Source organism: Glandiceps talaboti, chromosome 7, assembly GCF_964340395.1.
Source record: "Glandiceps talaboti chromosome 7, keGlaTala1.1, whole genome shotgun sequence".
NCBI lineage: Eukaryota > Metazoa > Hemichordata > Enteropneusta > Spengelidae > Glandiceps > Glandiceps talaboti.
Genome location: NC_135555.1, coordinates 27,156,508 through 27,180,474, shown reverse-complemented (window position 1 = coordinate 27,180,474; position 23,967 = coordinate 27,156,508). Strand labels below are relative to the sequence as shown.

At 37.9% G+C, this 23,967-nt stretch overlaps 1 protein-coding gene across 4 annotated transcripts in view; it reads left to right on the top strand.

Moving 5' to 3' along the window:
- The window catches only part of LOC144437110 (uncharacterized), an 80,533-nt gene that overhangs the window by 1,201 nt on the left and 55,365 nt on the right, over positions 1 to 23,967 (top strand). The gene's annotated exons all lie outside the window — the stretch shown is intronic.

The window sequence follows — 23,967 nt, the reverse complement described above, 5'->3', positions numbered from 1 at the left end:
TATTGTTCAGTTGGTAGTTGCCCTTACACATACAGAATGTACTTGTGGGGGCTGAAGTGTCCCATGTTTTCTAATCACCCCCACAAGTACATTCTGTATGTGTAAGGGCAACTACCAACTGAACAATAATAACGTCCATCTGTAACCACAAACGTATACCTATAAAAGGGATTGGCATTCATTTCTAATACAATCCGACCTTGGTATCTGTGTGTATTGTATCTCAATTTTCATATGAATATGGAGGTATGTAAGGGTACCTAAAGTGGCAAAGTTGGACCGTAAAGTGGGACTCCAACTTTGTGCCAAACAGGCAAAGTAGGACCGGAAGTGGGGTCGGTCAAACCCGGCCTCTTATAGTTATACGACGTCGGTTTTTGTTCAAAACCCACCGTATGCGTTTTCAACGTCCCATTATCAGTAGACAACGGGGATCGTCAGTTGGCACCACATACACTTTATCGATGACTAAAGTCGACACAGATTGTTTCATACATACAAAATGTGAACGCACTCGCATTCCAACAGCTTTAAAATTGGCTTGGGGCACGGGTCATTGATTTAGAGTCACCTCGCAACAATAGTAACTCGTACGATACCAACTCGCCCGGATCCAAGTCTCAACAATTCTAAGTCGCACCACTAATCGCAAATGCCGTAGAATTCGGCATAATTGTGAACAAATAGGCAATAAAAAACAACTTGAAGTGATTGATAAACCTAAAATTATGCGTGAACAATCGGAGGGCGTTCAACCACACCTCATGTGTTGATGTCATAACTCTTGCGTATAACAAAACATTCACGAGCGTTGGTTCAGTTCATGCAGTTGGTTAAATGCAGTTGACCTCGGGCGAGTTGGCACTGTTGCGAGTTAAACTCGGCACAGGGTAATTTTGTCAATGAATGCCCAATGGCATGCTCTTCTTTAGTCTATCTGCTAGACCTCGGATGTTCTTCCTATAGAATACGACACATGCCCGAACATCGCTATCGAGGGTATTCGGGCAAGCCCTCACTGCGAACTTCGTTCGCTTATAGTATCGAAAGAAAGCCCGAACGTCTAGCAGCAAGACTAGCTCTTCTATGATCGGTGCCTTAACTGCAGTTTAGTAAAGTTGCACCGGTCCAACTTTGCCAAAATTGTGAACTTGGACCGACCCCACTTCCGGTCCTACTTTGCCTGTTTGGCACAAAGTTGGAGTCCCACTTTACGGTCCCACTTTGCCACTTTAGGTACCCTTACATACATGCCATACACTTTAAATGAAGGCTCAATTCCAACTTGAACTAACATTTAGGTGATGAAAACAGTTATTTGTCAGTTATATAAATGACTCCACTGATAACATTTGGAGATGGTCAAGTCTAAGCTTCTGATGACTAAGTAATTAAGCAACAAACAGATGTTTTTATATTGATGCCAATAGGGTACTTCCTATGTTTTCATTTTTTCCTTCCGTAAGGAAGGCGATACAATGTACTTTAGGGGGAGAAAATTCTGTCTGTCTGTTTTTCAGTCTGTCTGTGTGTGTCATCATTTTCTCTAAAACGGCGGCTCAATTGAAACAAAATTTGGCACGCATGTTCCTTAGGGTAATGGCAAGAACTGATTAGGTTTTGGTAAACATCCCATGTGCATATTAATGAGCAATTTATGTAATTGATCGTTTTTCAGTAAATTAGGCTATCTTAAGAATGCACGCTTTAAATTCAAATATAACTTGGTACTTACATTTGTGTCACCAAAGCGCATCCGTCCTGAAAATATTATCGATTTAGCGTTTAGTTTTGATAAGATATATTCGCCGTCTCACGGCAGATCTCACAAGATATGCAAATATGCCTAACAACAGTTGTCAAGGGGCATTCGTCTGAAAAAAATACTCCCTTTTGTGACCATCTACAGCCGCAAGTTGTCATGGAAAACATTGACAAATTGAAAGTATCCGAGCTAAAGAGCATGTTACAAAAATACATTGTATGGCGTGTCAACAACAAAACAAGAAAAATACATCACAGTGTCACAACATCATTTCCGAACTGACTGTCATTTCTGGGAATACGTTGTCAGTGCCAAACTTATGCAGCATACTAGATGGCTATAATATTTCAATCTTGAGAAATGGTAATTAATGACAAGCAAAATCGAGTAGTTTTGATTATTAGTAAACATGTACATGTACATGGTGGAAGCATTTCCCGTCACCAATTTTCAATAGTCGTGTTTACAGTATGCTGTGCACATGAAGTGTGGCGTAGTAGTAGTACACATCCACTGGCCATAAGCCCTTATGAACCGCTGACATTTTATAAATACACTGTTGACAAATACGGACGAAAGCTAAAAGTCTTACACATTTTTAGAGAACAAATGTCCCGTTTTGGTTCAGAATTGAAAAGTTCTAAATTATTGTGACAGGTTGGGAAATCATAGGCAGTTCCTGACTATTGTATTCCGATTTTACCATATGTTATCTTCATACAATACGTACCAGTCTAATTCCCGACGACCGTATTCCGATTTTACCCTACATTAATAATGTTAATAATGTAGGGTAAAATCGGAATACGGTCGTCAGGAATTAGACTAGTACTGTATGAAGATAACGTAGAGTAAAATTGGAATAAGGTCGTCTGGAACTAGAATAGGAAATCACCGGCAATGCGTGAAACACGTGTACATGTACGTGTCAGCCATATACTTGAGTTATACTTGAGTTCGATGAACGTGTTGTAGAACTCATAGTCCAAATTCATAAAATAAAACGACATAGTATCTCTAAATATTAATTTGAAATAAATATACATGTATGTAGCTGATTTATGAATTTATACATGTATGTAAGGGTACCTAAAGTGGCAAAGTGGGACCGTAAAGTGGGACTCCAACTTTGTGCCAAACAGGCAAAGTAGGACTGGAAGTGGGGTCGGTCCAACTTCATGATTTTCGGCAAAGTTGGACCGGAAGTAGGGTCAGTCCAACTTCATGATTTTCGGCAATGTTGGACTGGTGCAACTTTACTAAACTGCAGTTAAGGCACCGATCATAAGAAGAGCATGCCATCGGGCGTTCATTGATAAAATTACCCTGTGCCGAGTTTAACTCGCAACAGTGTGCCAACTCGCCCGAGGTCAACTGCATTTAACCAACTGAACTAACATACATGGTCTTTGACAATGTACTACTTCATGTACAAAAAATATAACACATGACAATATGTTATCCCTACAATCTGTTGTACAAAAGTTAGCGACAATCACAGAAATGGAAGAGTTTTGGAATGTTAAAATGTGTGACAGGGACGTCCAATCGAATACGATCAATTTGCACTTCATGTGAAGAAAAGCAAGGTCAAAGGGTGCCCAATGCGAACGTCGGAGAAAACAGTTGTACTGCTCGACACTTAAACCCGGTAATGGAAGCTACTGCTCTAAGGACGCGTGAAGCATCGACAACGAAAGTTTTGCGATACGATAAGTCGGCAAAGTTTCAGTCCTAAGTAGAGTATGACAAAAAAAACCCACAACAACATAAAGATTGACGTTGGTTTCAGTTGGTACATTGTCATTGCTCTGACAAATATCGATGTACAAATATCGTATACAATGCATAATTTGTATTACTATACGTGGTATATGAAATAGTACGATTTCATTTCGACTCGACTGCATTTGGGTATAAAACCACATCATTGTTTTTGTTGGTTGGACGAAATTATAGAATCATTAACAATAATCAATGTCAATTCTGTCGATATTTCGAATGTGCAATAGTGCAAAGCGGGCCATGGAGCAGTTGTGTGTCATACACATATGTGGTGTACAGGATTGCGATGTCATAAATGGGAAAATCGTGAAGTTGGACCGACCGGAATTCCGGTCCTACTTTGCCTGTTTGGCACAAAGTTGGAATCCCACTTTACGGTCCCACTTTGCCACTTTAGGTACCCTTACATACCTCATTTATATGATAAAATCAAAGACAGTGAAAAAAATCCTTGACAGTTTTCAAAGTTTTTAGCGGACCATGACGAATTTAGCCGACGGATTAAATCTAAGAATTACATCATTGTCAACTACATGTATTAACCCAGTGTTCTGCCGAGGCCACGGCCTTGCGACATTGGCCCCCTAAAATTACAAATGACGCAATAATTGTCCCACCTTGCGTCATTTTGGCGCATTCATTGTAGGGCAGACACCTAAGTCCAGGAACAGGCCCTGGCGTCAATACCACAAAAAGTATACTGACTCCGTAAACGACAGTTTTGTTGACATCATATAAGATACAGTGACAACGCGCAGTTCTATTGTTAACATGCACAAAAATGCATTAATATGCAACAAAAAGATCAACTTTGATAAACATAATCTTCAATTGAAACATTAGAGGGAGTCGAGTATATAGATGAGACGCCAAAATGGACGTCTCTCTTCCCATGTTTTGTCTACCATCACTGTCGCGACCTCTGACCTACTCACTGACGTGTGCGAAACACTGAACTTGCTACGGGAAATCGGAACATCTATCTGCCACATAAGCCTTAGTAAACCAAATTTTATGGGACAGGTTGTTAAAAATGAGGTTCACAAAATGAGTACATGTGTATTTTGATTCCGACAAAGCTGCGTTAGGGGATCGTGTTGCATGATGTTGACAGTGACACATGTGAATGTTGGGCACTGAATCAATGAGTGATCACTGGCAGCCACTAGAGACGGCCGATGCATGTGCGCCCGGTCAGACATGACGAATGAACTTGTTGTGCAAATCAGAAAATAATTACAGTGGTATTACAAAGCATCATGCATCCTAACGTTGACGTTGTTGATAGTTTTAGTTCAAGATTTCAGAGTTTCAAGGACACTCATGTCAGCTTTCCGTATCAAGTTTACAATATGTACATTGTAACTAATATTGTCACTTGATATAGCAGGACCAAATCATGTTACACAGCCAGTGATGGTAATTAATAAAAATAAACTATTTTAAAGTTTGTTTGACTATTATAGTAAGTTTTTCGTTCACATTTGGTACTTTTTAAAGTCAGGGAGTTTATTTTCTTCAAAATGTTTTTTTTTTTAAAACTCGTCATGAATTTGAAGAGGGAATGATTAACACGGCAATGTAACAGTTGTAAAAATGAAACAAGTGGTTACAAGATTAGGATTTCTCAAAGTTTTTATTCAATCATATGTTCACTAATTTTGAAGTTGTTCTTTATCCTTGTCTGAGAAAAGGAATTATAAATTTGAGCACTGCTATTCATTGATATTCAGATTAAAATTTGTGACTAGTAGCTGGCTGTTCAATCTTTCTAAACAACATATAATATACTCTGTAGAAATGACTTAAAATTACATAATTTTTATTGCCTTCTTTTTCTAAGGTGTAATGTGTAGTGTACAATTTTCAAAAAATAGCTTACTGGGAACTGTTATTATGAATGGAATTGTTTTATGAAGTTAGGTAATAATCTATGTGTATTAAATGGAATATCTCAGACCATGGTATCTCTATTATCTATAGTGGTCTGAGGTAATATATATAATTCCATAGACAATAAATAATTGACCCCACTCCCTGTCAAATGACCCCACTTTTTGCAACAAGGGGCCTTTGTCCCCACTAGTTGGAAACCTTGGCAGAACACTGATTAACCCTTTGAACCCTAAAGGCCGGTATACCGGCCTATTGGAGTTTGACTTTATATCCGAAAGGCCGGTATACCGGCCGTATCGCCTAGCAATATAACAGCCAATCAAACAGCTCGTTACTACACATGTTTGGCATCCAAACATAGTGATGACTTACAGTGCCGCCATTGTTAACGTCGCTGTGTATTACTTTATCGGACATCGCTCTTCAAAAATGCCTCATAGATGTATTACAAATGCTCAAGTGCTGCAAGATGTGTTGAGTTGGGATGAGGAAAATGTGCACGGTAACAATTATGGCCATGATAGTGATTTATCAAGTGAGCATTCTAGTGTAAACGGCGATTTCTGCCACGTTGATTCAGCTACTTCAAATGTTTCAGACGATGATAATTTAGACCCAGCACCTGTTGGCAGAGGGTGTGGCAGAGGGAGGGGGTCGTGGTAGGGAAGGTGGCGTGGCAGGGGTTGTGGCAATGGAAGGGGACATACTGGAGCTCAAAGGAGAACATTTTTCCCTCCCCTGTAGGTTGGACAGTCAGTTTTTATCATTTATTTATCATTTATTCATGTTTACACATATAAAAAAATATATACGGGCAGACAAATATGATTTCAGAAAGAATATGATATTTCGGAACAGTTACCCTGGGGAGCTCAGGATATACGTCACGTTACACTGGGGAGCTTAGGGTTCAAAGGGTTAAGGTTGTTGTTTAGGCTATTTTTCATCCAATTCTTTATTGTAGAAATATTGTTGCAACTTTGTTAAAAATAAAGATATTGACTTCAAATTTTCTGAGTTTGTCCCTTTAATATTCATCATAACATTAAAAACATTAAAGTATAGTTTGTTTAAATTATGATGAAATTTGACACCTGTGTATATTATTATATCATATTTTTCATATTTTCCACTCTGTAATAGGCAATTTTGATTTTTAAAATTTTTTTTTTACAGTTGTCATCATAAATATACATGTCAAAATCTGTCTAGACAAAATTTTGAAATTTTGATCTAAAATGCTTCAAATTAATTGTCAAAAGGCAATTTTCATTTTATGTGTACCCCATTTTCAACAAAGCAGTGCCGAGTGTCTGTTTCACTAACATAAAAAACCTCTAACCAGTTTCTTGTCTTTCATCTCAATTATCAAATAAAACAAACCCGTATTCCCTAGCATGTATAATAAGCTAGAATGAGTAAAATGAAGAAACGTTCAAAATGGTCAAAAAAGCAAATAAACCCCCTTTTTTGACAACTTCTCAACCAGTTCGCGGTACTTGTAAAGACAATACTTGCGAACACGATAGTGATTCTGTCTCTTTGAACCCTCTAGAATGAATGAAAATCGTAATATGGCTCGAAAACAGGGTAACACTCTGGTATATGGACGCTTACATTGCTAATATGTAGCGTTTCGGTAATGCAATCAACTGTGTCAAGGCTAGGGGGACATCAACAAACTCATGCATATTGCGCATGCGTATCTTTGGTTTCAATACGAAGCGGTCGCTCAGTTACTTTCTACAGCGTGAAAACTATTCGCTGCCGTTGGACAACCCTCGAAGACTCACTACCATACAATGTATTTGGCATACACTACCACGATGCCGAAAACGAAAATAGGTAAAAGACGTTCCAAACTTCGTTACGAGGCCTTGGCTGAGAATGGAGGGACAGTGTTTCCGTGTGATCATATCTAGTCCTGCTTGCAGACGTAACTTGTACGTGCGGGGTGTAGATTATGAACATCACCTTGGAGGACAATTGTCAGACTCGAGTTCCAAATTACTCCCTCTGAAACTACGCACCGGACTACAGCAGATCTTGTGTATTTTACGCATTTTCAATAAAAATTACATAGAAAAATTTGTGTCTGCAGACAGCCATACACATTCCATTAGCCCAAGAAGACAGAGCCACGTTTGCTTACAGTACTGTAAGCTCACACGTGTGAACGGCGTGGTACATGGAAACATGAGGTCTCCGATGCAAATCGTCGTTCCTGAAATTGACTGTTCGATAGTCCATGACAACTCAAATTTACAATGTGAGCAAAATTAAAATGTTTCAATGTTTCAATTAGGTCCTCAGTTTAATTGATATGTGTTACGTATCGTTCCCTGGGAAAATCATGATTTCCATCCGCAGATTGCTATAAATAATTACAGTTGCTTTGGATTTGTTTGTTGTTGTGTCTTTGATTACTTGATGTGTCGCCCATGTCGGCATGCAATCTGAAAATGTTTGTTAGTCCCCGTGGACGAAGTCCTGAACGGGGACTTATGGATTGGGTTCCGTCTGTCCGTCCGTGCGTCCGTGCGTGCGTCCGTCCGCAGCTGTTTCTTGGAGATGCCTGGACCGATTTTTTTCAAACTTGGTACAGGGGCAACATACTATGGCATACATATGCATGTCAATTTGTTTTATGATACGATCCAATATGGCCACCTAGCAACCATTTTGTTTGCGAATTTTTCCTGTCTAAAGCCATAACTCAGACATGCTTTAACAGATCTCATTCAAAGTTGGTATTAGGACAGTGTTCTATGACATACATGTGCATATTCATTGTTGTCATGATACGATCCAATATGGCCGCCTAGCAGCCATTTTGTTTGTGAATTTTCATGTCCAAAGCCATAACTCAGACTTGCTTGAACAGATCTCATTCAAAGTTGGTATTAGGACAGTGTTCTATGACATACATGTGCATATCCATTTTCATTGTGATACGATCCAATATGGCTGCCTGGTAGCCATTTTGTTTGCGAATTTTCATGTCCAAAGTCATAACTCAGACATGCTTGAACAGATCTCATTCGAAGTTGGTATTAGGACAGTGTTCTATGACATACATGTGTATATCCATTTTCGTCATGATACGATCCAATATGGCTGCCTGCCAGCCATTTTGTTTGTGAATTTTCCATGTCCAAAGCCATAACTCAGACATGCTTAACCCTTTCACCACCACTTGCCTCATGGGATTGTTTGTTCTCCACCAGCCCCCTCACTGACATAATGTGAGAGTGAGTGTTATGTACTCAAACTGATATAAAAGTACTTAGAGTTGCTTATTTTTGAAAAATAAGGTATCATTTGAATGGAAAATAAATTTTCTACATCATAGTTGCAAATACATACATTCAAATATCACACACACAACCGAAATATGGATTAAAGTAACAAAATATTAATAAAACAAACACTAGTTGTTTATCTATTGACATATCATAAATAAACAAAATATTTATATTACAAACAAAATTCAAAATACCAACATTTATGTTCTTACAAAACTACTGTATACTGACTTAATGGTCAAAATCGGCAAAAATTTGTCAAAAAATGTTATTTTTAGTCGTATTAAATTTGAACGAAAATAATTAACGGCTCACTAATCCAATTACGACGCAATGGTCGGCCCCGCACCGGCAATGAAAAGGTAAAAAATATCTGAAGTCAACGCCCCAATACGTTCAGAAAAATCAGTTTGTGTAATTATATATCATTCAGGGTTCTGCCAAGCTTGAGAGTAGTCCCGGTCGCTAATTAATATTCATGAATAAATTAATGGTGCACTCAAGGTACATCATGTACATGGAGTATGAGCAAAGTTGCCAATGAAAAAGATAAAACCAACTTTTCTTTCTCTACACAGATTTATAACTCTAATCTCAATCTTTGCACATCCATTTTTTTCAATCACAGATTTTGATTAGTTTTCTAAGAAAAGCTAAAGTTGTTTCAATCAAACTAAATATCCAAAGACAACTGCAGTTTCAAAACTCTAAAAAGTTGCGTATATCCACACATACGCATCGCGTTTATACGAAATCTTGTGATACGTGAGACCTCGCGATAGTTTGTGACGTCACCACCCGCCATTTTGGAAATTACGTGTTTTCATCGTCGTGCTGTGTACGATGTCAAACTACTAAGAAAAAGTGTTTTCAGAGTAAAATTGAACAGAAAACTAATGATCGGACACAACGTCAACACTTTATAAAAAGGTATATGAGGCTGTTATACTTTTTTGACGACGCTGAAGAATGCTAGTCGAAAGTCTGCAGCATCGTGTTTGCCCTGTAATTCACACGTACTGTACTGTGTACATGTGGATATCAATGTATAGCGTCAGCTGTTGTCAGTTCACACTTCGTCTTTATAAATAGTCGAGTATTTGTCATTATTGTAATTAATGGTCGTCTACATTGTTCTTTTCTCAAAGACATTTTAATACTTCATTATCTTTTAAATCAATGCGACCATGTGGGCAGAAAATGAAAGTACAATTATTAAAGTGAGTGTGGGGGTCGATGGTAAACCAATTGTGACACTAGAAGGTGGTGGTCGGCAACCTTTGAGTGGGGGTCGCCAAGTCTGAGTCCCGGACGCTAGCGACCGGTGCCGACCGGCGTCGGCAGATCCCTGATCATTGTTTGACAGAACAACAAAAGATTATCACCAAATTTATGCTCAAAATCAGTAAAAAATGCCAGCAAGTTGCCGACATGTTTACCCACAAACGCAAATCTGCAGTCGGGACTTTGAAGTTACGTTGCGATAATCTGATCCTTCCATATACTGCATCGAGTTCACTCAGCCATCTCCTTGTATAAAACATCGTATTCATAGTAAAATTGAGTGGAATTTCTACGAACAGCACATTTATTTACATTGCAAACTATGTTAGGGGAGACAGATTTTGCTTCGCCGATGTTGAAATTTGAATTTTACATTGAAAAACGCACGTATAAAATCCGATCAGAAAATCGCCAACATCAAGCGTAAGTTTCCCTCCACTGACCTCTACACAGTGAGCTAATACAAATACAAGTCATTATTGAGCCGTAAGAAAAAGAAATAAAACAAAAATAATCCATGATATAGCCAAAAATTACCCCTAGAACGTTAGCATGGGCGTCGGTACGGTCACAATATTGCGTAAATTTGAACGACATTCAAAAATTCAACCATAAACTGCCGTCGGCAGCTCACACGGTCTTAGCGGGAATTTGATGCTTACACACACGTACAACGTGTTCCCATACCTAAATACTTGTATTCAACGATGTATTTCTAGTCAAATTCTGTCGAAATATCCAAAGATAGTGACATAATTTATATCGTAGACCATGTTATGAGAGCCGTTAATTACTTCCGCCATGTTGAAATTCGATTTTGTGAGCGAAAAACACACATAAAATTACGATCGCTCGTCATTTGGATCGTACTTCTGATATCGTTCACTGTCATGCTTTCAAAATGGCAGTGTAGATAAACAAGGCTAATACGCATGTGTGGAACTAGTTATGGCAGCAATTTTTGCAGCAATAGCTGCCGTTTAACGGCATAACGGCGAGGTAGGTGAATGAACTTTGGCGTTCCCTCAATTGAGGGAATCGGTGGGCGCCCTAGCGCATTCCCTCAATTGAGGGAATCGGTGGTGAAAGGGTTAAACAGATCTCATTCAAAGTTGGTATTAGGACAGTGTTCTATGACATACATGTACATATCCATTTTCATTGTGATACGATCCAATGTGGCCGCCTAGCAGCCATTTTGTTTGCGAATTTTCATGTCCAAAGCCATAACTCAGACATGCTTGAACAGATCTCATTTAAAGTTGGTATTAGGACAGTGTTCTATGACATACATGTGCATATCCATTTTCGTCGTGATATGATCCAATATGGCTGCCTGGCAGCCATTTTGTTTGTGAATTTTCCCTGTCCAAAGCCATAACTGAGACTCCATTTTCATCGTGATATGATCCCCCATACCCAACCAATCCTTTATTGTTGGAGGCATATTCCATGTCCAACAAGCACACACAACATATCTACATGTAAGTCTGTTTGTTTTAGGTTCACAAATGTTGTTGCGTGATCAGAGTAGTGATAATTCCTTAAAACCCAATTATAGCGGGGACTATGTCATTCTCAATGACTTGTTTTATTCAGGAAAGCGACTCTTAAAATGTATCTAAGCCTTTCATAAAATGTTCAATATTTGTTGGCACTATCAGACAATAGTCTAGTCATGACATCGACTAACATCGTAGAGACATACTGGGATTATAGTACCGCTACGGAGACCAAACTTGGCTTGATCAGTATTCACCGTACCGCATGCATTTGTTTTGAAATACATTGCTTGTGGTTGTGTAGATGTGAACTCATACTCGTACATGTGACACGGTGATGTTATATTTGCCTTAGTCTAGAAACGAATACAATGTGAATAGTAATACATGTAGTTTAGTTAAGATTGACTGCTTTCAGAGATGACACCATGGGTTTTGGAAATAGAACAAGTTTAATCAATCATAAAACAGCCTTCACCGAATTTTGAAAAACAAAATGTGGAAGGAAAATTGTAGGAAAATCATTTGACCTGAGATCGTGTGTACATAATACATCGACGCCGTACTTCTGAAATATGCTAAGCTCGGAGTGTTGGCGATACTTCTGCGGTCACCTGATTCTGTCAGAAGCACATGCTCACGATGACAAAAAATTGTCATCCATCTTTGTCATCCATCAAACATTTTTTTTTCTTCTGTAAATTTATAACAATTGACAAAAATGCCGACACTCAACGTTTTACAGTCATTTAAAATACTAAAACATCTTTACGTCAGACTCTCACACTCCCTGTGTGTGTGTTACTCGGGAAGTTGTCATAGAGGGCACATCAGACTCCCCAGCAAAATGTTAATTACTCTTAGTTGGTCAAAGTTTGTGGCTGTGTTACTGGTTATTGACGGTATGCCCTTTGCTAGTTCCGACTCCAATGCGTCTAAATAAATATGTATGAGTGGATTTACATAGTTTTATTGATAAATTCACCTGACGTCCTAGCCCACACAAACACCTTAAAGGGGAGTAAGTTAATCACACGGGTTCATTTGCATGTAATTATGCATTTCTCCACCCAAACGACGTAATCCTAACGTAATCTTGAATAATTAACAACCAAGCTGGGAATCACTATCTTTCTCGGTAAATACTGGTAAGACGTAAGACAAAAGAAATAAAACAAAGGGGTTTGAATTGGATTACCGAGAGTAACTAATGTTTTACCATACCGGGTTGAAATATACTGAATGAGTTGAATACACGATTGTATACTGTGTGTTTATATAATTTATAAACTGTAAATGTACTTGCATGTCCCGTGACTCGAGTATTCACACAGCTGTGTTGTACGCAATACTAAATGTTTTTTTTCCACGTTCCATAAGTTACCGTTCAAACTTTTTGACTAAAAATATTCCAAGACATTGTGCCATGTATTTGTCAAAAAACCCAAAGCATTCCGAGCCAATAATTATATCGCAAATGCATGCTACTGAGCTACGTGTTGAGGACTGTTTATTGTGGCCTGTTCTGATCTAGCTCTCAGTCCTACAATATGTGTTCCGATAGTCCGATCACATGTCGTAGTATCATGGCGCAAATATCCAGTGTTACAAATGTAGGTTTTGATCATGATTACCGCCAACATGCTCGATTGTCACATAAAATAAGTGTACTTGAGTGCCGTTTATTTTTTTCAGAGTTTGATTTTATTCTTGATGAGTCTCTTCGATGTCTGAGCATAACATTAATACAAGAAACTGTGAGAACTTTTGCATTGAATCAAACGTATAGAGAACGTCCGTGTGACCATAGACTCTGCACACGGTGTAACAACGTCAATGTGGCTACAAGTTCATGAACACAGAACAAGATGGACATTTGGGAATTTTGTAAAAGCCTCCCAAAAGACTACCGACCAAAACTATGAAATACAAATAAAAATATTGTTGTCCAAGTTTGAACAGTGTTGAGCATGCCGACTCCATGAATACCAGAAGAAAAAAAAATTATTATTACGATTATTATGAGTATGCGAGTGTGCATACCGAGTTACACAGTCTGGTCGATCAAACTGTTACATGTTCGTACTATCAGCCACTCCGGGGTGTCACAAATACAACCATTGCTGGAGTTATATATAGAAACGCCTCTGATCCGAACGTTGTTGTATCAGTGGTGGACAATGAAAACTGGCTTTGAGGGTGCCGAAAAAAGTCTACTTCTTGTCCCCGTTATCAAACTGACAAACGTTGATACAAAAACAACACCGTGTCCCAAGGGCCTCTGACGTAGGTTCAAGCATAGACAATGTCTATGGTTCAAGCGACTCTCTTATCAGTTTGTTTATGTCTGCGAAAGTTAGTCATGTTGTAACATAAAATCGAATTCGATCGAAAAATCATATTTGGTGTCCATCTAGCCTTGGTTCAATATTAAAGCCACTCTATTGTCAATTATCATTAAGATTATATTAATAATGGTACAAAGCTAAGTATTACACGTAATTGATAAATTTGTTGTCGATTGGATCATGACATATCACCCCTGATATAAAATGGTGTGGTCAAATGAAAAGTTTTAGTGCCTATTTCTGGTGATGAAAGAGCATCCTGTCAGAATCAACAGGTACCATAGACACTACAATACGCCACGTCGAAAGACCGTCGATTGACACCTTTCTAAGTGGTATTGATCCGGTTCTTTTGAAATACTCAGATGACTTCTTTCGTTTAGCTTTCAAAACCGAGTCCACAATGAAGTTTTTTCCGTTCAAGAGATTTAAACAATTTCTCCCAACCAGTCAGCACCGTTTCTATGTCCTGCTGTAAGTTTCTATACACTGTAAGTTTATTTTAGGACCAGGAAGACTATATAAGTTTACACTTGACTTTTATATTACTCAATAGATAATTTTGTCCATTGTGGGAAAGTGTGTTTTATTTTTCAATGCACAGGAAATCTACAATATGTGGGGACCACTTGTTTATCATCTCATTACACTTACGACATGTATAATTGGTCGACCAATTATCACCACCGGCCTGCGTGTTCTATACAACATTTTACCCGTAGTACATGTTCCATATGTGTTGGCGGTCGACATTCAATCGAACATGACACTACGAGTAGATACGTGGGGAAACAAATATAAACATACAATTGTCCATAATATTGTAATTCATAAAAATAAACAACCCTACCCATGATACATACGCCCCAAAGATTCATAAACGACGAAATATGTGGTTAGGTCGGCTGTTTTAAACGGTCCGTACTTCACATCTCAACAGAAACGGCAACAAATATGTAATCTAATCTCAAGATACAGCCGTAGTCACGTCGAGAAACCTTCTGGTTATCGAGAGATTCAACAAGTTGTACCTCATTTTCCGCATGACAGTCACAAACCATTAGCGGTCCAAGTGCAACAAACCCGCGGGCTTGCCTGGCGAAAACGGGTGTCATAAAAGTTGTTTGCATCTCTAAAGCTGTTTGTAGCATTACTTATAATAGCCTAATAAATTGATAACAACTGATATAAGACAGAGATAAGGTTTGCCTCAATTGCAGTCCATGCAGACGGCGGAATAGAGGTTTTACAGCTGTTTACTTGTGTTATGTAAGAGCCAATCATCACATGTGTAAATATTGGTACTCTTTGATAACAAGTCCACTTGCTTGGCTAATGGCTTGTCCCAGTAATGGGTCGAAAGCAACAAATATTCGAGATAGCGTCATTTTATGAATGCAAAAGCTACCTCGTGTTGTATTTCGAGTGAAAATTAGCGTTTGTTCACTTTCGTTGTAAACTGTAAAATGTGTCACATATTGGCGTCCTGCTGTCTCCACAAAAAAAAATCGCAAACCATAATTTCCCGAGTCAGCAAAGGACAATGCACGGCGACATTTTTTTAGCCTTTTTGATTGGGAGCTTACATATAGCTGACAGGTCAACCGACCGCCCTGAAGATCCAAGTCAAAATAACCAGCTCTGAACCAGAACTATACATGTATCTCAACGTATCGCGGCAGATGTCTGCAGATACTGCCTGTCCTTATCATATCTCTGACAAGTTCACAGGCATGTAGTTGGTTCGGCACATGTCAACCAGCACGCGATCACAATATCTTTCTCCGTAAAATGCGGTATCAAAAGTATTGGCCCCTCATAGACGTGGGGCATAAAGAAACGACCGCTACATGTACTTGAAAGTAAATGGGCGTCTAATGCGAATGGTTGGTATTGTCGAAAGAGATGTGAATCAGAGCGCGTCATCGAATCGATGGGTTCTCTATACGTCTTACGATACGTACGTTGGTTATATATAGTACAACGTTGTAATTTGCCATGCAACGTGTGCGAAATTATTGCATATCCCCAAAAGAGAAATGCCGTATACCGAAACAAGTTTCCTTTATTTACTATTCTAATTTGACAATTAGTACAACTCCAGGACTATCCCTGCACGTTATGTATCAGTGGAAGTACACGGCTCAGTGTGAACACTGTCAACAAAAATCCTGTTGAAAAAATATTGTTTCCTTGAACATTACAATCAACTCTATAGGCCTACAATCGTAGTGACTTGTAGTAGTGTTCACTATTCATGTTTTTGAAATATTTTGTTTCAACACCGCTACTTTATGCATAGACATCGTAAATGTGAACTCAATGTTTCATGAAAGCAAACTTGCATGTACCGTTATGCTTGGGCATGGAGAGGTACTAATTACTAATCATGTTTACTTCAAGATAACGTTGATAGCTACACAAACTTTCGTGGATTTACGTACCCGTATTTGAACAAGTGTGATTGGCAGGCGTTTTAATCCCAGGTTTGAAAAGTAACGGCTTTTCAGTAGTAACGAACAGACCCAGTTTCAGTAGTAACGAACAGACCCAGTTTGACCGTGTTTTGTACGAAATTGTCTCTACCATGTTTAAATATCACCTTTCTGTGACCACACCTGCATTCAACAGACATTCGCAAGTCTACACATACCAAATTTATTACGAAAATCACCAGCTGCTAATTGTTATCACGGCTTTTCAGAGAGGAATCAAGACGGTGTTAACAGTCTGCATTCAAATTTGACAATAACCCCCGCGAAGTTAGGGGGCCTTTATACCTAACACTTTGTTGTGTTGGTTTTTAGACGCCGCTATGCGACGTATAAAAGTCTATGGAAAAGGTACATGTATGACACTGTATCGTTGTTTAAAAATAGGATACAATACAGCAATTTCGTGACCTGGCGTGGAAGTTTTCAAAAATACACATAGAGCCTGCGATCCCTTGAGTGGATCCAACTCTGATATTTTCAAGTTCATGTTGAAACTGATTTCAAAGGTAACACTGTCAATCTTAACTGCTCTTAATCTGCACCCAGATAGCCAAAAATCACCGTCACGTCTGACGGCTAGTTATGAAACCCCTGCCGGCGACTTTTACATACACGCATCGTTTTACAACCATACTTTAAAAGTTTGCTTCCCTTGATCTATCATACATACCGCACTGTATGTATGATGACGTTGAGAACAATGGTGTTGCTAAGCGTTTGACTCTTCAGCTTGACCACCTGAACGTGGTTGCTATGCACTCAATGATGTCTCGTGAGATCTCATGAGATCTTCCACGAGACGGATAATGCTTTATTCTGTAGATGAACAACACATTTGTGGAAGAAATTATTAATTTTTATAGTACATGTACAAGGAAATTTTTTTTCTTTATTAGCATATTTTTGGTAATTAGATGTGGTGGCCACACAAAAGCAAGTTGTTGTTTCTGGTCAGGAAACATTGCCTAAAGTGGTGTGATGACACAAATATTTCTGTTAATTGTTCATGATTAGTTCTGCAGTTGTCTTCCCTGAAGTAGCAATTAATGTAGGGAGAGTTATTTTGTGTTTCCCTTGGATCTGCTGTCTGCATTGGCTGGACAAACGCAGGGAAAATGAAGATTGAGGCAGGGTATATAAGTGATGCAAACTCACCAGAAAACATTTCTTTTTTTTTTCTTGGCCTTAAGGTAGTTATATAATATAAGATACATGTATACCCTCATTTTCCTATCTATACTTTCATCATAAAAAATTGAATATATGTACTGAAAAAATATGAAATAAAAAGGGGGTGTCCACGAATTAGGTCAAAAGTTCAGATAACTCAAACTGGGTGCATTTTTTGATAAATCACATGATTTTTTTGTTTTAATTGTGTTGTGCAGACATAGCCATTAGTTAATTATCATACAAGACCTATTTTTTTTATACGATGTCAAGGGGGTTTTCATTCATACATTTTATGAAATTTTGACATCGTACAATGTACCTTTTTTTCCAAGGCAATTTATATGTGTCTTTCTTTCTCATTTCAATCCTACAGTGATTTATCTCTAGGTAATGTAATCACATATCGGCAAAATTTAAGCCTAAATTAATAGCAAACAAATTATTTGCTTCCAAATAAAAAAATATCTGTGTTCATTTTCTTGTTCACATTGATATACCAGTACAATGTATATTATTATTATTCTTTATATTATTAACTTGAGATTGAATGAAAAAAGTACAGGGTCCCTGTGTTAACTTTTTAGCTCCGCTGTCAGTGAAAGCTGAAAGCGTAGCTTTAGGTATAGGTTGTATAGAGTATAGAGAGTAGAGTGAATCATAGGTGTCCGTCAAACTTTTATATTTTCATCATCTGCTCTGAAAGTGACAGTCAGAATTCTTCGATATTTGGTGTGTATGTTCCCTAGGGGGAGGCTATTCAGATTTGTTCATGCCAAGTTGATCTGTGCCATTTTCAATTTTTTATGATTTTTTTTCATAAAATGTCATTTTCATCAACTCCTTGAAAACCTCTTGTTAGATTGCTTTGATATCTGGCAAGTTGATGCGCAGGGGGTAGCTTACTCAGATTTGTTAATTTCAAGTTAGCACATCCTCATTGTTATTTTTTATGATTTTTTTTTGTAATATGAAAAAAATATGAATATGTTAATGAGCATTATGACCGATGCCATATTGGAAATCAGTCGACGAGACTTTAAGTAAACTGCCACTTTTCAAAAGACACTATTGACGTCAAACAAGCAATGTAATATGTGCTATGGTCATAATTCTATGCATTGGGCGCCCAAATGACAAGCGTTTGTTCGAAACAGGGTTGTAAACTTCAAATCCAATTCTGCACCCCTTCTACATAATCAGCCAGTCCGCAACATCGTTATTTGCATACTCTATCCTGATTCGACCAGAAGCTGAAGGTGACCTCATTTGACCGAGCGATTTTCCACAGCAAGTATCTTGAGTATCAACACAGGACGTTCTTGGTACTCACTAAAATCACACTTCAGACCCACTATAAAAGTGTGATGTTTTCAGATAACATGTAACTTGTGATTAATTCTATATTGTCGTGCAATTTGGAATGACAGTGAACCAGAATTAAGAAACTTGCGTAAGGAAGGCATGCCAGGCATGCGGTTGAAGTTATGGCCGACAGTTCACATGTAAAGTTAAACGACATGAACATGTCTTGCCTTTCCAAAATGCAAATATTTGGCAAGTAAAAATAATTAAAATAATTACAACTTTAATTTGGCTTCAGACTTTGCATTATGTTTTGCGTATCTTTCCCCGTTTTACATGTAAATCCGAAAAGGTTCTCTCTCATCATGTCATCAGTGATCATACCAAGCAGGGCTGCTTTGAGTATGAGCGAAGTGAGGCATGTTGAGGTATTTTGTTGAGAATTATAAATATTGCGAAATGTCAAGTACAAGGTTTAAATACAATGGAATGATAAAAAAAATGGCAGAGTCTGCTGACAGGCGCCGGTCACAAGAAACACTGTAAATTAAAATATCAGACGATGTATGTATTAATCGCCATCTTTCTTAGTTTCCGTACGGTGACAATCCACCCATATGCACGAGGGACTAACCCGGAAGCAAGTCGTTGTCAGCCATACGTTACAGTGGTAACATCGTCCGAGAAATCGCTGCGTTCAGAGTGTCATTATTCACAGAATTGTTGTTTTCGAGTGAAAACCCGTCTTGAATTGTATAACTCTAACAAATGAAGACATGTCAAGTTATATTTTGAAAGTTGTATCGCTAGTTTGAGACGATTTTCTCACGTACTATAGTACTATCGAGGCTTACTTGGACTAGTAGGACCTTACTCCAGTTCATCGGGAAGTTTAGCCAGTCCGATAATTCTTTCTGGTTTAGTTTACAACACTTTTGATCACGCAGATTTTGTTGTTGTGATGAAAAGAAATAAAAAAAAAAAAGATCACTTCAACCATTTTGTTGTGTTTTCTTTGTGAAAGGTAATCGAACATGAACGAGTGTTACCACTGTAACGTATGGCTGAGAATGACTCTCTTCCGGGTACTTGAGATTGTCGCCGTACGGAAACTAAGATGGCGATTAATACATTTCTTCCCTATATATATCTACCACAACTAGTACAAGTTGAATGTTGTTGACTTTGTAAATTTGTTAGGGATACAGCTGTAAGACACTGGAATTATTTATAGCCAACCTCAAAATCCTCTTTTTTTCTTTTTGTTGTGTGCATTTCCCAGTCATTTTTTTCTGAGATTTTGTGCAATTTTTCATAACAGTAGATTTTTGTTATAAAATGGTGACTATGGTATAAAAGTACAATACATTACCAACTTCTGTGTAAAATGTGTTTTATAGTGAGACATCATATGAAACCAGTAACCACTTTATTAGTATTACATCACTAAAACAAAACTGCATAGTGAAGAGCTGAAGAGCTGAACCACTTCTACATGTCACCAAAATAAAAAATTAAATTAAAAAAAACCCAGCGGAGCTATTCTGACCGATAGGTCGCTTGTTTGTTATAGCTACACTATTTCTTAAAGTGTACATGCAAAGGTTGATAATTTTTTTTCATGATTATTTTTATTTTGCCATAACAATAAATGAAATTGTATTCATACCACTAAATATTATGCGCATTGGCAAGAAAGTCACAAAAATCACAAAAATACTTGCCCCCTTAATCCCCTGTGCTTCGAGTAACTTCGGCACCTCAACCAGCTCACGAAAGGTGTCGAGGTCCCACGTGTTACAAAAGCCTTCTAAGCCTTTGTTTAATGTTTATTTATGAATTACTAATTACGCTTGCCAAATTCTGTAACTGTACATATTGTTGTGTACCAGTTCAGTCTTCCGGCAACAATGTTTCCTTGGTGATTTGTCAGTGGGTTTAGCAGCACCCACAGTGAAATGATCACCCTACACACATTTCCGAGTGATATAACTGTGTACATATAGGTAAATGTAAAGGGTGAAACTACGCGTAAAAAGTGGACAGTGACGCCATACAGTGAAAGCCAGTAAATGTTACCGAGGCCGGCCACACCACTGGTGTAGCCATCATCAAAACGAAAAAAGGAAAACATAAAATAATTTGAAATGATATTTCATATAGTAGTTTTTTGGAAACAATGTGGTCTGATTGCATGTTGTGATTTCCATGTTCTTGAGAGTCGATCGTTTTCATTTTGATACATCATATGAACATATTGTCGCAATCATATCAAAGTAAAAAGGCGCAATGCTAATTACAATGTTGCTACTTTTGTTTCTGTTGTTTTGTGTATCTGTCATGCCAAACACATGTCTTAAGTGAAGGGACACAGCAAAGTACAGTCAACACTTCACGCTCCCAGGTCAAATAAATCCACAACGTAAGACATGTCTATCCATCAAAAACTCAAGCAAAACAAAAATGGTTGGAGACAATATGCAATACACCACAGTATGGCGGGCTTCAGTGAACACGGGCCGTGCTTTGAAAGAAGATGAAACTACTTCATGTCACTGTGTGGATGGTAATGAATGCAGTAAAAAAAATGAATTAAAAAATGAAATGAAGTGCATGTACACATAGTTTTCAAGAGGGATAGTTCATGATCCAACAAAACGTTCTGCTTTGACGAATGTGTTGGTCTACTTTCGTGATGATTTTGAATGGTCATAGAATGTACATACTGTGATGACATGCTACATCTGAACAACTTGAGAGAATATTATGGGGAACTCATTGCATTGTGTTGTGTTCTTGTGAAGCCATTCTCATCCGATCTCTGTATGTTCGATGGGTACAGAAATATTAGATAATTTTTGCTTCGATTAGAATTCAATAATTTGGAATTAGAATATACAATTTCTTATTTCAATGACATTTTAATGAGTGTCACCTTAGTAGTGTCGGTTGACAACACGCAACTTTATGTGTTTACATGTAAACAATCTTTGATCTTCTAGACTTGTCAAAGTTCAATACCAGATCCCAAAAAAGTGCAATTTCGTGCTTTCATTCAGGGGGGAGTACAAATGTATAGTGCATCGCATGGGATTCACAAAATCTGCAGATAAAAGTAACAAAATGTAAATATGTTACATCTAATGTTATTGTCACCTACATGTACAATTTACATTGACAACTGTATACAGGCAATAAAAAAATACAAAGTCCCGTTATTCAGTGTTTGTGTTGAGGTAACAGTGAGATTGTCTGTGGGAGCTGTTTTCCACCCATTTGAATAGTTATGTCAACAAAGGACGCTGATATCAGTCTTCACTTTATGTAAACAATACGGATTCACTAGGATGGGTCATGTTGCGGTACAAGACAGCAAGGCATAGTCAGAAAACAAGCACTAAACTTGCATGGTGGATATTTAAACACATGTATACTATTACATATAATGTGTACTAGCCATGACTACATTTTTCTGTGAAATTTACATCAAAAAACTTACAATGTGAAAAGCAGTGTCATTCAGTCTTTGTGGTTGACCACAATTTTCCTCACTCATTCACTGCCAGAGGAACTATCATTACTGCTAGCAGTCGGTTCTAATGAATATGGCTAAATCACACCATCATACATGTATGTTAATGCTGATACGACTTTTATTGGTCAGGATGCGTGTGTAAACATATTATTTACAATCTATGGATCTGTATTTCTATGGAATTAATACATTCAGACTCAGACCACTATAGTGTATAACTTCCTTTCTCGTCCAGTAAAGAAGTTGCAACATCAATAACACAAAAATAAATTTACGTAAATGCATTTGAATGAACACGTAAAAACTCTCAAAGAATACCGACACTTGCCCATACAGTGTTGTCTCTGAAATTACTGATGACATAGTTCCATACTGTCTAGATTTACTGCTCATGTCCTCATATCTGATTCTTGTACTTTTACAAACTTGAAAATTGTCAACTCTTTGGTCATGGTCAAATCTGAAGCAAGCTGAAACATTGTAATCAAGAACAAGTACTAAAACAGTGGGACTGCTGCTGTACCTCATGCAATATTCCTGGCAATATCACTCATGGCGGTCTGAGCTTGCTTTGTATTTCCGGAATACTTCCATAATATCTCACATATCCGATCTCGAGTTCGGAAATGTCTTTAAATTTCCAATCATTTTCCTTCCACGTTCTTAACAAATGTCGATTACGGCAGTTTTATGATTGACTAGACTTTTCCTGTTTTCAGAAAACAGTCAATATTTATGTGCATCTACTCCTCCGAGTTATACCGAATGGGTATGATATGAGTATCACCCGAGCTATGTATTTCAATTTTCAAAACAAACCCGTAACAATCTAGTCTAGATTTGTAATATCCGTCTGTCTTTGATGTCAGTCGATGCCATTTACGAAACGATACTACAATGTAATAATAAATAGTGAACCTTACTTTTAATCAAAGGCCTTGGCCCTTTCAGATACCAACATGAGCAATGCGTCAGATAATAAAAAGTGGAAGACACCACAAGTAACTAAAAGATAACAATTTAATGTGTAGCAAGCTATTTGAAAAGATTATTTATGTAACGATCCATGACACATATCAAACTGATAGAAACATTGTGTGTTCATTGTAACAGCCAAATTCAGCATGGATGTATCGTAACTTCAGTTAACAGGTCCAGGGCATTACATTTTACCAGCTTACATTGTCGGCAAAAATGCCTCTTCGATTTAACGGCATGTGTACTTATGAACAGTTAGCAGACACTAATTTTTTTACCTAAATTTATGTGACAGTGCGTGAAATAATGTACCCCTTTCCCCCTTTCATCACACATTCAAAGCTTCTAACGAACGAACAATTAGTAACATGGTGATTCTGTCATGGTTTGGAAAATGGACAAGCTACTACATGTAGTTACAAAATTTCGCTTGTTATTCTGAAATTCAAACTATACATTTGTATCTGGAAATCTGCTGTGAAAACAGGACCGCTATCGATAGCACTGGATCTGCCTCCGGACAGATTAACATCATAATCTTGAACTTGACTGTGGCCACGCCTGTGATTACTAATTGATGAGATGATGTCAATGTTCTA